At 34.0% G+C, this 17,196-nt stretch overlaps 1 protein-coding gene across 1 annotated transcript in view; it reads right to left on the bottom strand.

Moving 5' to 3' along the window:
• The window catches only part of LOC132718068 (synaptic vesicular amine transporter-like), a 107,617-nt gene extending 100,839 nt beyond the window's left edge, over positions 1 to 6,778 (bottom strand). Inside the window, exon 1 of the mRNA XM_060701685.1 lies at positions 6,683 to 6,778. The gene's annotated coding sequence lies outside the window, so the exon portion shown is untranslated. The remainder of the gene's footprint in view (positions 1 to 6,682) is intronic.
• Between the last annotated feature and the right edge of the window lie 10,418 nt (positions 6,779 to 17,196).

Below are 17,196 nucleotides of genomic sequence, written 5' to 3'. Positions count from 1 at the left end.
ACCCGAGGTCTTCCTCCTCCAGTAAAGCTGGAACGTCGCGATATGACCTATACTGTGTCGATGTGACGTAAAACCCAAACAAACAAACAAAACCCGTACCTTTATATACCTATAAGTACCTATACCTAACACCTACCTACCTGTACCTTTATCAACCAATACCTACCACCTACCTACCTGTACCTTTATCAACATATACCTACCACCTACCTACCTGTTCATTAATGTACATATACCTACCACCTACCTATCTGTACCTTTATGTACATATATCTACCACCTACCTACATGTTCCTTTAATGTACCTATATCTGCCACCTACCTACCTGTTCCTTAATGTACTTATACCTAACACCTACCTACCTGTTCCTAAATGTACCTATATCTACCACCTACCTACCTTTAACTTTATGTACCTATACCTATCACCTACCTACCTTAACCTTTATGTACCTATACCTACCATCTAACTACCTGTACCTTTATCTACCTATACCTACCACCCACCTACCTGTTCCTTTATCAACCTATTCCTAGTTACCTACCACCTACCTAACGGTACCCTTATGTACCTATATCTACCACCTACCTACATGTTCCTTAATGTACCTCTACTTACCACCTACCTACCTGTACCTGTATGTTCCTATACCTACCACCAACCTAACTTTTTTTCTTTTTTTTTCTTTTGTTTATTTTTCATCATAATGTTATGTTAATAAATATTTACTTCACCGTGTATACCCATTATCCAGAAATGTAGGAATGTAAAAATAACAAAGAAATTGTTCAATAGTAACGCAGAACTGTGCAATGCATATATTAGGCAGGTCGTCATTCTAACAATAGTCAGGTCGTCATTCTAACAATAGTCAGGTCGTCATTCTAAGAAAAGTCAGGCCGTCATTCTAACAATAGTCAGGTCCTCATTGTAACAATAGTCAGGTCGTCATTCTAACAATAGTCAGGTCGTCATTCTAACAATAGTCAGGACGTCATTCTAACAATAGTCAGGTCGTCATTCTAACAATAGTCAGTTCGTCATTCTAACAATAGTCAGTTCGTCATTCTAACAATAGTCAGGTCGTCATTCTAACAATAGTCAGTTCGTCATTCTAACAATAGTCAGGTCGTCATTCTAACAATAGTCAGGTCGTCATTCTAAGAAAAGTTAGGCCGCCATTCTAACAATAGTCAGGTCCTCATTGTAACAATAGTCAGGTCATTATTCCAACAATTGTCAAGGCGTCATTGTAACAATAGTCAGGACATCGTTCTAACAATAGTCAGGTAATTATTCTAACAAAAGTCAGGGCATTATTCTAAAAATAGTCAGGTCGTCATTCTAACAATAGTCAGGTCGTCAATTTAACAATAGTCAGGACATCGTTCTAACAATAGTCAGGACATCATTCTAACAAAAGCCAGGTCGTCATTCTGACAATAGTCAGGACATCATTCTAACAATAGTAAGGACATCATTCTAACAATAGTCAGACCGTCATTCTAACAATAGTCAGACCGTCATTCTAACAATTAAGGACATCATTCTAACAATAGTTAGGACATCATTCTAACAATGGTCAGGCCGTCATTCTAACGATTGTCAGGTCGTCATTCTAACAAAAGTTAGGACATCATTCTAACAATAGTCAGGACATCATTCTAACAATTTGTCAGGACATAATTCTAACAATGGTCAGGCTGTCATTCTTACAATAGCCAGGCGTCATTCTAACAATAATCAGACTGTCATTCTAACAATAGTCAGGTCGTCATTCTAACAATAGTCAGGACATAATTCTAACAATAGTCAGGCCGTCATTCTAAAAATAGTCAGGACATTATTCTAACAATTGTCAGGACATCATTCTAACAATAGTCAGGTCGTCATTCTAACAATAGTCAGGACATCATTCTAACAATAGTCAGGACATCATTCTAACAATAGTCAGGTCGTCATTCTAACAATAGTCAGGTCGTCATTCTAACAATAGTCAGGACATCATTCTAACAATAGTCAGACCGTCATTCTAACAATAGTTAGGACATTATTCTAACAGTTGTCAGGCCGTCATTCTAAAAATAGTCCGTCATTCGAACAATAGTCGGACAGTCATTCTAACGGTAGTCATGTCTTCATTCTAACAATAGTCAGGTCGTCATTCTAATTAAGAAATAATATATCCCAAACAGTGATTTTATTGCTCAATAACATCACTGTTTGGAGTTCGGATGCGAGGAATTATATCACGAGGGCGTAGCCCGAGTGATATAATGATGCGCATCCGAACGACAAACAGTGATGTTATCAAGCGATAAAATCACTGATTTGGATATATTATTTCGATTCTAACACGACATCAACAAATAAATGCTGCCGTACTTGATAGTTAAGCAAATTTGCGCCTGATTTGTTTCCGTACTTATTTTCAGCGCGTCAGATTTTTAGTGGTTACGTCACGTGTATAATGATTACGTCACATGTCTAAATATAGACGTCAAACTGTGCATCTGTTGCATAATAACACACACTTTCTGTTCTTCTATGTTCAATAGGGAAAAATGCGGGTCGTGTTAGAATTACAGTTAGACCGGTATCCTAACGTTGGTCAGTTCGTAATTCTAGCAAGTCAGGCCGTCACTCTAACGGTAGTTAGGTCGTCATTCTAGCAGTAGTCAGGTCGTCATTCTAGCGGTAGTCAGGTCGTCATTTTAGCGAATGATCTCTTAAAGTAAACATTATCCAAAACATGTTTGTTATACTGGTTAAAGTTTAATGTAATAGCAGCCGCATTCACGTATTCTGATTCAAGGGCAAATAACTCACTAAGTGAAATCGGTGATACTTAAGGTGACAACAGACACTTTCCGTGGTACACACATAAATGCCATTTAAACCAACTTATTTTAGTAATAATTGTTATTTATTTAATCTTTATGCATTAAATGTCGCTGATCATCATAAAAAATAACATATTTGAAAAAAATGCCTTTGTCAATGATTGATATTTAATAAAAATCCTAAAATTTTAAATCGTCATATCAAAGTCATTTTTTATTTTTTTGTTATCAAACTTTTGGAAAATAAACATACTTATAATATCTGGGGAACCGTGTCTCAAATTTTTTCAATCTTTTTTCAAAAAAATATTACGTAATGTCAAACAATTTATGCGACTTTTTTCACCATACATATTACGCAATTAAAGATAATTAAGTCGCTGATTGAGAAAACAAAAAGCCCTGACACGGTTCCCTCCGTAAATGAATTCCCTTTCATGTGCTTTAAACCGCATGTTAATTGCTTGATTATTAAAAAAGTTATGCCGATTCAAAGTTAGTCCGACCCGCATCAAACGAAGTGTCATAAATCGGCTGTTCTCTCTCGGACCCCTACGTTTCACGCTAAATAATTGCATAATACACAAATATCGCACCAGAGAGGGTCACAGGTTGCGGTAACATACTCTAACAACATTTTATGACCCAGTGACATCTGACCAATTAAAAAGTTGCTGATTAATATCAGTTTATAACAGAAATTTCTTCAAATCTTAACGTGATTTACTGTCCGTCTGGTATCGGTCGCACATGTCACGTGACTTTCGGTAAAATTTGAGGCACTCGGTGGGGGGAAATGGAACGTATTTGCGCACCGCTAGCGGGGTATTTAATTGTTTCACTTTTGAAGTTTATTATTATTATCATCAGCATTATTATTATATTATACCAGTGTCACTCTGTCTGTGTATTCGTGTATGAAATTCCGTTAAAATATAAATTAAAATAACAAAAAACTGAGCTTCTGACGGTATTTTAAAGGCCATGGTAGATGTACAAATAAGAACGGGATATTATATATTTTTTCCTCCAAATTGATATAAATGCTTCACATATTTTAATAGAAATAAAAGGTATCACTCGATCATTATGATCTGACCTTCTTGACTTCTATTATCATGAAAATCATCTATACACGGTATAGATATCCAGTTTCTACTGGATAAACAATAAATTCCATACTTTGTCCCAGGTTTATTAGAACTGTGTTCGATTTACTGGCGAACAATTTATTCAAAGCATTCACTGATAATATATATTAATATCTTTTTTTTATTGATTCATAGAGAAATAATCATCCTTAAACAATCTAAAATGGTTTAGAAATTTGTCAGGGACACCTTACCGCAAGTCATATAGGTGTTCACATAAAAAATGTTGTCTGTTTTTGTTGTTGTTTTACTTGACATTGTTAGAAAACGAGGTTGAATGTAAAGCAAGCCGTTGAATCCGTACAAAAGTCCATAAACTCAATGTAATATCTATCAGATTAACGGGACATACAAATTATTTTCACACATTATGGATATTTTAGCAACTATATTTTTAATCAACCCCGTGGTCGTGCGATTTGCCGCTATTTATGTTTCATACATTATGTTACGGACATTGGCCGACAATTTCTTATTTTATAAAAAATGCCAAATAAAAGGTAGACGATATTCATAAAAGATGTACGGTATTTGTACGATACATGAATTACGAGTAGGGACCGGTAATTCACGGATATATGGAACTACTGATTTCCCTCATTGATGCCTCAACAGGGGGCGGATCGTTATCGATAATTGACAGGTTACGCGAATAGCAGATAAAAATGGTACAGGTACCGTTTTAAAACGTTTAAAAACACATTTTTTGGACTAACTGCTTCCAAAATTAAATCACGAATGTGTTCAGAAAAGGTTGATAAATCTACTAAGCAAAAAATCTCATTTTAGGTATTTTCAGTGATAATTGACTCCGTTGTCACCTTAATAATGTTGATCTGTTTCGAATGATAAATTAGCTACGAATGGGAAACGTATTAAAAAGAATATTGGCAAAATAAAACTGTTCAATAAAATTTTCTAAACAAGTTTGGTGTTACCGATCTCATATAGTGAGTTATTTGCCTTTGCATCAGAATTATTTACACATTGACATATCAAGGGCAGATTACTTATACATACGTTAATAAAATCTTTTTTTTACCTTTGGGTTATTTTTCTTTGTTATTGCTGATCACAATACATAATAACATGTAATCTGTTCTTTATTTTTGAAAGTTGCATATTGACTCAAATGGAAATAAGCTACATGGTATAAAAAAGAATTAAGTTAATGTTTACCTTCATTGTGAATTATCCGCCATTGAATTAAGCAAAAAAGTCCAATTCAGGGACAAATAACGCATAACGAGACGGTGTCCGCGAAAAAAGGATGTCTGTTATATTCTAACAACATGCGAGATTGAAGAAATTCTACTGAACAGATTTAAATTTGCCTATACATGGTATATGTTGATATAAAAACTCTCGAAAAAAACGTCTTTATGTATCAAAAAACCTGTACCTTGCGTTTAAACCAATACTATGTTAAAAAACGTTCATTGTTAAACATGAATAAGTATGAGATAAGTAAAGGGTATTTTATATAAATATACATTAACACTACGCTAAAACACGTGACTATTGAACAAAATTAAATTTATTTCATCTGTAACACAACTTACGTTAGAAATTCGTAATACAATTTACAGTTATAACAAAGCTGACAATGAAGAGAGAAAAATCGATGATTGCTGTCATTGCAATGTTACGAATATAAAATAGATAGGACTTGTCTTAAATTATGATTAGCACTTTCTACAAGGTGATTAAAATCATCGTACAAGTCCGTTAATAGAAATGTTGTGGTTGTCTTAACAGAAAAGTTGTTCTTCTATGAAGGAAATGAACATATATTTATATAAAACTATAGACACTTAAATTTCCCAATGGTATATTTCACTATGAATTTAGTGAACTTATATGCTTCCAACACCATCTTGTATTGTGAGCTGCATTACAATCTATGTTGTATATTATAAAGTGTCAACTAAATTATACGATTTTAAAGCTATTGTAAAAATTGATTATTCGGGAGTACTATGTAGATGTATTGAAATGGTAGAAATGAAAACGCCTTTGTGCTTATGTTTGGCTCATGATCTATGTCATCTTCTTATTTTATCAATTATTAGTTGATAGAAACAATCTTTATCAACGTAACATTTTGACAGATTCAAATTAACTGTAATGCATTATATGTACGAGTAGGTTTTTGTCCAGCGTCCAAGTGCTTGCTTGCAGGTAATAATTAAACTTAAAGGCGCTCAGACAGTATTTGGGCGCTTGTGATGGGAGAGGATTAAAATGACAAATGAACATTTACAGTTACAGAAAGTCAAATAGATTTCGTTGCCAGATTTTAATTAAAAATGCTTTATCAAAAGCACTTGGTCGCTTTGTTAACAGCTTTAATCGGGGAACTTGCAAATTTGAATTTACAGTGAAATGTTATCTTAGATAGCAGCACTGTGTTAACAAGTAAAGGTAGTGATAAACAACGTAAGTTATTACACATATGAATATATCTATTAGCTATGTTTGCATTTGTATAAATTAAAAGAAGCACACCTTTAAAAATTTCAAACACTTTTTGAGTATGTTATTAACTAACAGTCTTAGGATTCTTTTAAATATTACAAAAAATACTGAACATTTATTTCATACAAATAAACATTGAAATTCTTTTCAAAATTATACAAGTATTATATATTAAAAAGAGACATGAATGTTTAAAAAATCCCACGTACCGTTAATCGTCTGCTGTAAATATTTCCCAATCAGTTTCCAATACAATCTCGGAATTCTGTCTTTGAATTGACGACAAGCACGCGGAAGTCGCTAACGAGTCACGTGAGTTTGCTCAATGACGATAAAAAGTATGATTTCCGGTTCAGTACAAAGTCAATCTGAATCATCCTTAAACATCAATACTCACAAAATGACATGTTTTTACCGGCCTTTTATTAAGTGTATATTGAAATATGTACAGAATAATCAATATTTCGTACAAAAATGTATGCATGTATTGAGATTTTAGAACCACCATAAATTAGATGAATATAGAAGAGTGTCGATGATCTTGACTTTGTATCGACCAAAAGTGTCATTTACCTTTCATGTCAAACAAAAACATGTTTAATAAAAACAATCGCGCGCACACTTTCTTAACATGTAAATAAGGAAAGTCCGTGAATATATATAAATGAAATATGTCTAAATCAATTTAACAAACAATACATGAATAAAAAGATTTTTTTCAAAAAATTATTTTTCTTGAAGATGAGCAAACAAATGGAATCAGTTGTGGTGTCTGAACGATAAATAAAAAGACTGTCAGTTTTCATTTCTTTTTTAACTATTGTTTGTTTTTTTTATCAAGACTTATTGTGTTATAGTACACATTATTAATGGCCTTTTAGCATTATTTATTAAAGCGACCGACCAGTTTATTGTTTGAAGATGACTTGAGGTCCCCATATAACTAGTCTTGAATGGTTATATACTATTTCTGTACTATACCATGTTTTAATAAACTAAGATGTATTTCATTAAACTTGAACAGTTTGGCCTATTTGATTAACTGTTTTTTTTCCTACTGTAAAACTGTTACGCATTATTTTAACATGGAAAAATTATCGGCAAAACTGTTGCTAGTTTGAATCGATTTAAACGGTTATTTAAAGCAGCACGCTTCCAGAAGATAACAGAAAAACTACCAACATATATTTTTATAGCTCTCTGCAAATGTATGTTTACAATATTAAAATGCAATACAATAAAACAAAATATTTTGAAAAAAAAAATTATTCTGTGTGCTTTTGGTTTTTATAACCTTAAATTTTTAAACTGTTATAATAAAGAAATATATTTTGTTGCAGTTGAAAGTTAATTTGATCCGTCACCCCCTGGTCCCAGACTGTTAAAACGGTTCATTTTATGCAAACAAGAAACACGATGTATTGATTTTTTCTTGAATTATGATGTCAGTTAAAACAAATTTACACATTAAAACGAACTCTACCATTATTTAGCGTTTACTTGATTTTTTTTTTCATTTTACCACCTGTAGGCGAGTTGTTTTAAAATCAGAAAACATATTTCTGTTCTTCAAATAATCATTAGAATATATAGGCTATTTTGTTACTTATATCTTAATCAAAATGTATTCAATGTCAGTTGTCTGAACCTTTACCAGCGATTTATTATTATTATGTTAATAATCACGTGTTACCACAATGGCCTTGTCATTGGGATGAAGGTAATTTGAAAGTCTAAAGTCCAATAACAAGGCTATTATGAAAACACTTAATTATTGACAATTTTATTAATTAACTACATATAATCTAAAAAAAATAAATAAGTACTTAGTGAACAAAAAATAATAACTGTGAAATTCCGTTGTTGTGAGGTATTGCAAATGAGATTCTTGCTTTAAAAATGTTTCGGAAACCTACCTTGCAGCAATTTAAAATGGCGACCTTTTTTCAATGAAAAAAAAAAGAAGTTTTATAATGGCCGAGCTGGAGAGCCAATCAAAATTCTCCAGTCTCATAATAGCCGAGTTTTCTCATAAAGGCCGTACTTTTTCCATAATGGCCTTGTTTTATGTTCATAATGTCGTGGTGAAGTTCATAATTATTAGCCTTACATTTGAAGTGAAAACGTTCCTAATATTGAAATGTTAATTAATAAAAAATATTTCTTCGACGGACATCTTATGACGTCATCGTAAAAATCAATTCCATGATGACTTTTAATAAAATAAAATGAATTCGGCCGATCCGATCTTATCCGGTCTCTCTAGATCAGCAAACATAAGAGACAAGAGACAATATAAATACTGTAAAATTTGTTATTTAAAATAACTGAAAGACCGATAAAAATATGTGAAGGTGTTAGCCGATCTCCAATATTTGCAGGCAGCGGTTACTAATGGTAGAAATTTTAACCCGATTAAACCCGATTACTCTTAATTAAGAGAAGAATTAAGTGTGCTTACGTGTCTTCAGTTCTTTATTGGAAAATGAATCTTGGGAGTTTGTTTGAAAAAACACCCACAAAAATGCAGTTCCTGGTTGGACTTGGAAAAAGACATCTCCCGTTAAAAAATAGATCGATGTCTTTTGGATAAGTCTAATTAGTTCAATTAGTATAAATGCTTAGCTAAGAGTAAATTATGATTGATCGGTAAATGTTATGGATTTCTTGACGCAGACGTCTCAATTCGTCTGCATAGTACGAACCGTTTATGGTACGACCAATCCTGATTATCCACTGACTATCCCAAACAATTGAAACCATCATCTTCCCTGCTGATGGCACCCTCTTGAATTTCTTCGGAGGGGGTGAGCCAGGGTGCTTCCACTGCATGTTGTTTTTTTTAAAAATCTGAATCAAAGTGATGGATCCATGTTTCATCCTGAGTTACGATCCGGTAGATAAAATCAGGTTCATCCTCGTAGTGAGACAGAAGATATCTTGAATTGTCTAGACTGGTCCCTTTCTGGTCGTCATTCAACTGTCTGGGGGGACCCATCTAACGAAAACCTTTGACATGTCATAGACATCAGTAAGAATTGCCGGAACTGAACCAAAGCTTATACCCACTTCCCTTGCAATGCTTCGCAGGTCTCGTCTTCTGTCACACATGACCAGATCGTGTACAGCTTCGGCAGTTTCATCGTTGTTTGTTTTTGGGCGCCCAGGCCGCTCATCATCCCCAATGCTCTCCCTGCCCAACTTAAATTCAGCAGCCCATTTTTTCACAAGTGTATCCATAAAGTCTTCATGGATTTCCTTGGGGGACATCCCTTTCTTACAGAGGTACTTAATGACGGCTCTCATTTCAACTTTCTGCATTTGGTCTAAATGACACACCCCTCTACTGACCAAAGTGTGTTTTATGTTATTTAATCTGTGTAAAATCGCGTGTAACTCGGTCAGTAATCTTCAATAATATATCGGTATCAACGTATCGTGTGTAAATGTCAGTGTAGTGGCTAGAAGTATATTGGGCCGAGAACTTTTTGATCATATCTTGTAACCTATTGGTTACATGTTTTCTACTGATACAGGGGAAAAGTAAGTGTTTTCGGTGAAAACCTACCGACTGGAAATTGTAACATGTTTAAAATACTATATCGGTGAAAATATTTGCAAATAACTGATTGACAACCTGTCTACAACCGATATCACCGATGGACCACCGATAAGCAACTGATCAAGTGATACTTAACCACCGATACAGTAAGAAGTTACACAGACGGTCGGTCCCCAATCGGTCATTTAATTTTAAATTTACTCGCTGTTATGTTCGGTTGTTATGCGTGATTTTATTTCTGGTTTTCTGTGTAAACGGCCATCGGAGACAGAAAACAAACCTAAACGGGGTTGGATCGGTGATAAAAATGCTTAAATACTATCGGTTTTTATCGTTTGTAAATCAAAGCTAAATCGGGCGTAACGCTGATTAATCGGTGTTTGATAGCTTGTCATCAGTGGTTAAACACTTTCCGTCAGATATGGCCGGTGATTCATATTTGGTTATCTTTGTCCGATCGGCGATATTAAAAGCTTGCATATCTCGTGACATAGGTTGCTGTCGGTTATTTGTAAAATACTTTTGGTTATTTTTCACCGATAAAACTTATCTTTCCCCAATAGCAGTTGATAGGTGGAAAACAGGTGACCAATAGGTGATATCGGTGTTAAATACGTTGTCATCGGTTCACTCCATAAATTGGCTAAAAAAAACTACCGATCAATCACCGATGGCCCTGTGTAACTGGGGTGTTATTTGACACACATATTGTAAGAATTATAACTGCAATATAAAGTTTGGTATCAATAAGCTTTATGTTCATCACTACGTCCCGAAGACATTTCTGCAACAGTTTATACATATATTTCCTTAAAATTGTATATGTAATCGTTAGATACAGTTATAATAAAAAGCCTTGTCTATAAATAATAATAATAATAATAATAATAATAATAATAATAATTATAATAATAATATCAAAATTTTAAATGTGGCCTCATAAACAATTATATAGAAACACAAAACATCATAAAACAATAACAACTATTCCATTAAGATTTTGCCCTACAACCTTTTTTGACAGACGCTCCATTAAGATATTAAATATCATTTATACAATTTTCAGTGACAAAAAGTCTTTTTACCATAGTATGTTCGGTGTTTAGGTATAACTATGTCTTATGTGATGCTGATTGTGAATTACATTGCTGGAAAAAGTCCAAATTTCAGATATATTATGTGGCTAGGTTATTACAAGCCTTATAAATAAGAATTCCAATATGAAAATTATATCGTTCATTGAACGACATCCACCCAAGTTCTTTTAGTATGTCTTGATTTCTTATTCGTGATGTTTTGTTTAAAATAGTCCTTGCAGCTCTTATTTGTAATTTACCTATTTTATTAAAGACCTTAAATTTCCTTTGTTTCCCTTGTTTTTCAAGATTTGTTATAACATTATTCTTTATAAACATTTCTTATTAGTTTAACGCTGGGCCTTTATATAATATACACAAGTAAATAAATATGCCACTGAAAGACAAATGCAGTAGGACTTTAGTGTCATATGGCCACATTTCTGGTTCGTTTTTACAAATGTATATTAGGAATGGCCGTTTGTCCAATAAAGGGAAATAATCGATGTCACATTCAAACATGAAGGCATTTGTATATAACCTCCCTTTTTACAAAATTTGTTTAATCAATTGAAGAAGAACGGAAGATATTTTTATCTCGTAGCGTTTGCATTTCCCCCTAAAACATGCATACTGAATAAGAAAAACTTGTTCTTTTCAAGGGTCAGACAAGATTCTAATCTCTTTCTGTTCATATAAAACTTCAAAATGAAATCTCTTGAGAATAAAAGATTAAAGAACAAAAACTTAAGTGGTGTATATTGCTAGTTGATAACATTTATATAAATGTCAAGAGCAAAATACAAAGGGCTTGGTTCACTACCGACATAAAAGTGATGTTGGTGCATTAAAATTTATACATCTTCGTTGGACAAAATTATTTTCCCAACGTGATTGACAACACTTTACTTACGTAACATCGAAAGAGCTTTTTATTGACAGTCAGTTGCAGGGAAGAAAAAATAAACAAGATTCACTACGACCAAATTGCACGATAAATTAGTATGAAAACATGTAATGTCCTATGTATGTAAGCATTATCTGCTGTGCCACTCACTGTTGAGTTCAAAAATCACATTGTGTACATGTATGTAAAGTAAATCCGCATAGCATTGATGGACTTTTGATTTTAAATTACGTTCACAGTGTGCCATTTAAAAGTGTTTCTTCGATACACCTATCGCATTGATAACTTTTCCAATCTGACTAAAGATCAGGTCTACTAATTTCTTACATGTAGATCTGATTACCCACGTATGTGTTTCATCCTCATTTGTGGAGAAATTCTTTTTTAAGCCATGCAATCAAACCGCAATTCATTACATAAAGTCATTAGACGAAATATAAAAATATCGTTGTACGTGGAAGTAAAACATATTGTTGAGTTTTGTTAGAAAAAAATGCTTGAAGTAATTTAAAACAAATAAACTGGAAATAATTAACTCCATTTTTGATGGGCAAGATTGTTTTTGCAAGTTTACCTGCCGGCTTCATGGGCAACGCCATTTTTGTTCTCGAAATCGTCAAAATTACCTACTCAGTGTTGTTAAAAATGTGAAAGCTCGCCGGGATTGGCTGTTTAAAAGATCATGAGAATGTGACATCCTGTTGGTGATCGTCAGATCCTAAAGCGAAGTGTTATTCAGGAGCTGATTTTAATCCGATTGATAACTTTTCAATTTTGCGAAAATACTACAAATGAAAAGTTAAAGGCCTATGTTACCGTTACATATACATAAAAGCAGCTTGAAAACGGTATATATAAAGCTTAAGATATGATACCATAACCATTTTAAGCGAACCCTGGTAAAAAAGTGTTGGTACGAAACATTGAGAATTTATATTATTGCTCCATGAAACTACGACTTGCCCTTGACGAGACTTGAACCCACACAGCCAGCAGTCCTAAATATTACGTTGTCCGACGAATTTGACCAAAAGTAATTATGTTAATATAACAACTGTAAACAACACTGTATCTTTACCCTGCTGGAACCGAAATTAATTCACCAGTACAGAGCCTTATCAGACTGTTGGCTAACTTTCTATCATGATAATAGACAGTTCGAAATGGAAGTTTGGAAATTCCATTTCACAAAATCATCAGGTACTGTCATACGAGTGTCGGCACTGTCCACTGTCGGCTGCTCAAGTTATAATCTATATATTCTTTCAGCCCATCACATTACCTTTTCTATTATAAGTAGGTGCGTTATTTCGAAAAAAATGCCTTGGGTAATATTTGCATACAATGTGTTTTGCAGAAATAAAATAGTTATATTATATGTATAGAATGAAAAATAGACAAAAACTGTTGATTCAACTTTTTATAGAAATCTTGAAACAGCTAAAACTGAGTAAAAAACTCGTAATTAAAAACTGATAAATCCTAATATGGTTTTCCAACTCCAAAGTTTAAAGTCAAAGTTACGAGGTATTGTCTTCCTTTTAGCCGCAAAACAGAGTTTTTGGACAGTCAGTCACTAGTTCTGTATACCAGTAAGCTTATGTTGACACAAACTATGTTATCTATTATGCACAATTTACAATAAGATATCCGTGCATGATAAGCTATTGAAAAGGTCATGCTTAATAAGTTCTTTTCTTGTTAAATGCGCCTATCTGCAACTGACAACTTAATGTAAATGGTGAAATAACAAGCAGTCATATTCCAGCCATAATTAGAGATAATTTTCGTTGTCTGGTAAAGGAAAGAAAAGATTCAGCGATAGGAAATAATATCAATTTTTTTTAAGACGCGTTAAAATCTGACAATCTCTTCAAAATACTGACAGTCATACTGTTCCAAACTTTGACAAGGGCAATACACAAACTAGAAATGTGTCCATAGGACACGGGTGCCCCCATCGCGCCACTGTTCTGTCAATCTTTTTACTAAGTCAAGGGAAATAACTCTACAAATACTGGATAAATCCACAAGCGAAACCCCAGGTGCAAATCTAAATATGCTGAGCAACCTGCCCATAAGGTTTAATGGCTATGTCAAATCCTTTTTGAGTAGCTTGCGACACAAGTTGAAAATTGCAAAAAAATTCTAAGTGAAGGGCAATAACTCTAAAAATACTAAATAAATCCAGACAAAAATACCTGGTGCACAACTGCACATGCTGATCAATATTCCTGTAAAGTTACATGACTCTAGGTCAAATACTTTTTGAGTTACATGCGACACAAGTTGAAAATTGCAAAATTTTACTAAGTCAAGGGCAATAACTCTGAAAATACTAAAAATATCCAGACGAAAATACCCAGGTGCACAACTACACATGCTGATCAACATTCCTGTAATGTTTAATGACTCTAGGTCAAATACTTTTTGAGTTACGTGCGACACAAGTTGAAAATTGCAAAATTTTACTAAGTCAATGGCAATAACTCTGAAAATACTAAAAATATGCAGACGAAAATACCCAGGTGCACAACTACACATGCTGATCAACATTCCTGTAAAGTTTCATGACTCTAGGTCAAATACTTTTTGAGTTACATGCGACACAAGTTGAAAATTGCAAAATTTTACTAAGTCAAGGGCAATAACTCTGAAAATACTAAAAATATCCAGACGAAAATTCCCAGGTGCACAACTACACATGCTGATCAACATTCCTGTAAAGTTTCATGACTCTAGGTCAAATACTTTTTGAGTTACATGCGACACAAGTTGAAAATTGCAAAATTTTACTAAATCAAGGGCAATAACTCTGAAAATACTAAAAATATCCAGACGAAAATACCCAGGTGCACAACTACACATGCTGATCAATATTCCTGTAAAGTTTCATGACTCTAGGTCAAATACTTTTTGAGTTACGTGCGACACAAAAGTGAACGGACGGACGGACGGAAGGACGGACGGACAGACGGACGGACGGACAAGGGTAAATCTAAATGCCCGCCACTATCTAGGGGGCACAAAAACAGGTAAAAGGCCAGCCGAAATCATTATCCGGAAATATCAAGTATAAACACTGCGGATGATCACGTGGACAAAACCGTACAATGGGCTCATAAAATGGGGTAAAAGTAGTAAAATTGAGGTAAGCTAAATTTATGTGTAAAACTAGGTCGCACGGAACCCCTGTATTGTTTTATTTTATTAACCTGTCAATTGCATACTGATTATACGGTCAATGCACACACTATATTAATCTTCGATAAATGGTCGGTAAATTTCGTGCGATGTGAGTAGTAAGATGTGATTAAATTCAAATTTTCAACGAAATAATTACACGGACCATTATAGCGCAAAAGGGTAAAACTGCAGTTTTATAATTTCTAAATGTCCTACGTGTTGTAAGATCGAGACCGCGTATGTCCATATACTTTTCTTATTGAAACTATTTTCAACATTATTGAAACTATGATGTTTTATGTTCATAATATGTTTTGCACTGATTTTGGTAAATACTATTACTTTTTTAAATAACATAGTTTAAGGATTAATATTTAAAATTAATTCGAATTAAAATCAACAAGCAATTATCATAGTATTGCAAGCAATCCATAAGTCGCCTACCGGTTATAACCCCATCAAAATTCTGAAGGGCCATTGGCCATTCACTAATCTTTCAATTTTTCTCAATTTTAAGTAAATTTGTTGGAAAAGTTCTTTAAAAGTGATCATAGGAAACAGTTTTTATGAACAGACAGACAGACGGACTAAAGGACACTCTAAAATTAATATTTGAAACATTTTTAAAAGCAAAATTCTTAAAGAGGAGATAACTCTTGAATTAAAGATGCAATTTCATAAAAAAATTCAGCTCTTTTTGACTAATCACAAATATTATTATATTTGCCATGTTTTAAGCCTATTTGTTGCCAAGGCAACCAATATTTTTTCAAAATAGGAAGAAAAGATGAAACATGCATAATCTCCAGAATGCCATCTACCCATATGTTAAGTTTCATAAAAATATTTCCAGTACTTTTTGAGTTATGACTGGATTCAGTTTATGTGTAAAATTTGTATGTGAGAAGTTAGCAGTTACCAGTGAGCTAAGCAAAAAGGCATTACGATTTATATAGAAAAATCAATGATCTGCAGTTATGCTCAGCTGGGTAAGCAATCTAGCAGAGCATTCCAAAATAAAGTGTAGAAATGCTTTTCTGGTATGCTCAGCTGGCTAAGCAATCTAGCGGGCCATTCCTAAATATAGTGTAAAAATGCTTTGCTGGTATGCTCAGCTGGCTAGGCAATCTAGCGGGGCGTTCCAAAATATAGTGTAAAAATGCTCTGCTGGTATGCTCAGCTAGCTAAGCAATCTAGCGGGCATTCCAAAATATAGTGCAAAAATGCTCTGCTGGTATGTTCAGCTAGCTAAGCAATCAAGCGGGGCATTCCAAAATATAGTGTACAAAATGATCTGCTGGTATGCTAAGCCAGCTGAGCATAACAGCAGAGCATTTTTACACTTTTACACTATATTTTGGAATGCCTCGCTTGATTGCTAAGCCAGCTAAGCATAACAGCAGAGCATTTTAACACTATATTTAGGAATGCCCTGCTAGATTGCCTAGCCAGCTTAGCATTCCAGCAGAACATTTTTACCCTATATTTAGTAATGCACTGCTAGATTGCCTTGCCGGCTGAGCATTCCAGCAGAGCATTTTATCACTATATTTAGTAATGCACTGCTAGATTGCCTAGCCAGCTGAGCATTCCTGCAGAGCATTTTAACACTATATTTAGTAATGCCCTGCTTGATTGCCAAGACAGCTGAGTATTGCAGCAGAGCAATTTTACACTTTATTTAGGAATGCCCTGCTAGATTGCCTAGCCAGGTTGGCATTCCACCAGAGCATTTTTTCACTATATTTAGGAATGCCCTGCTAGATTGCCTAGCCAGCTTAGCATTCCACCAGAGCATTTTACACTATATTTAGTAATGCCCTGCTAGATTGCCAAGCCAGCTTAGAATTCCAGCAGAGCATGTTTACACTTTATTTAGTAATGTCCTGCTAGCTTGCCTAGCCAGCTTAACATTCCAGCAGAGCATTTTTTTCACTATAACTAGGAATGCTCTGCTAGATTGCCTATCCAGCTTAGCATTCCAGAATAGCA

The sequence above is a fragment of the Ruditapes philippinarum genome, unplaced genomic scaffold, assembly GCF_026571515.1.
Source record: "Ruditapes philippinarum isolate M1 unplaced genomic scaffold, ASM2657151v2 ctg2287_1_1_1_1, whole genome shotgun sequence".
NCBI lineage: Eukaryota > Metazoa > Mollusca > Bivalvia > Venerida > Veneridae > Ruditapes > Ruditapes philippinarum.
The sequence above is the reverse complement of the archived record's forward strand: the minus strand, read 5'-3'. Positions and strand labels throughout refer to the sequence as shown.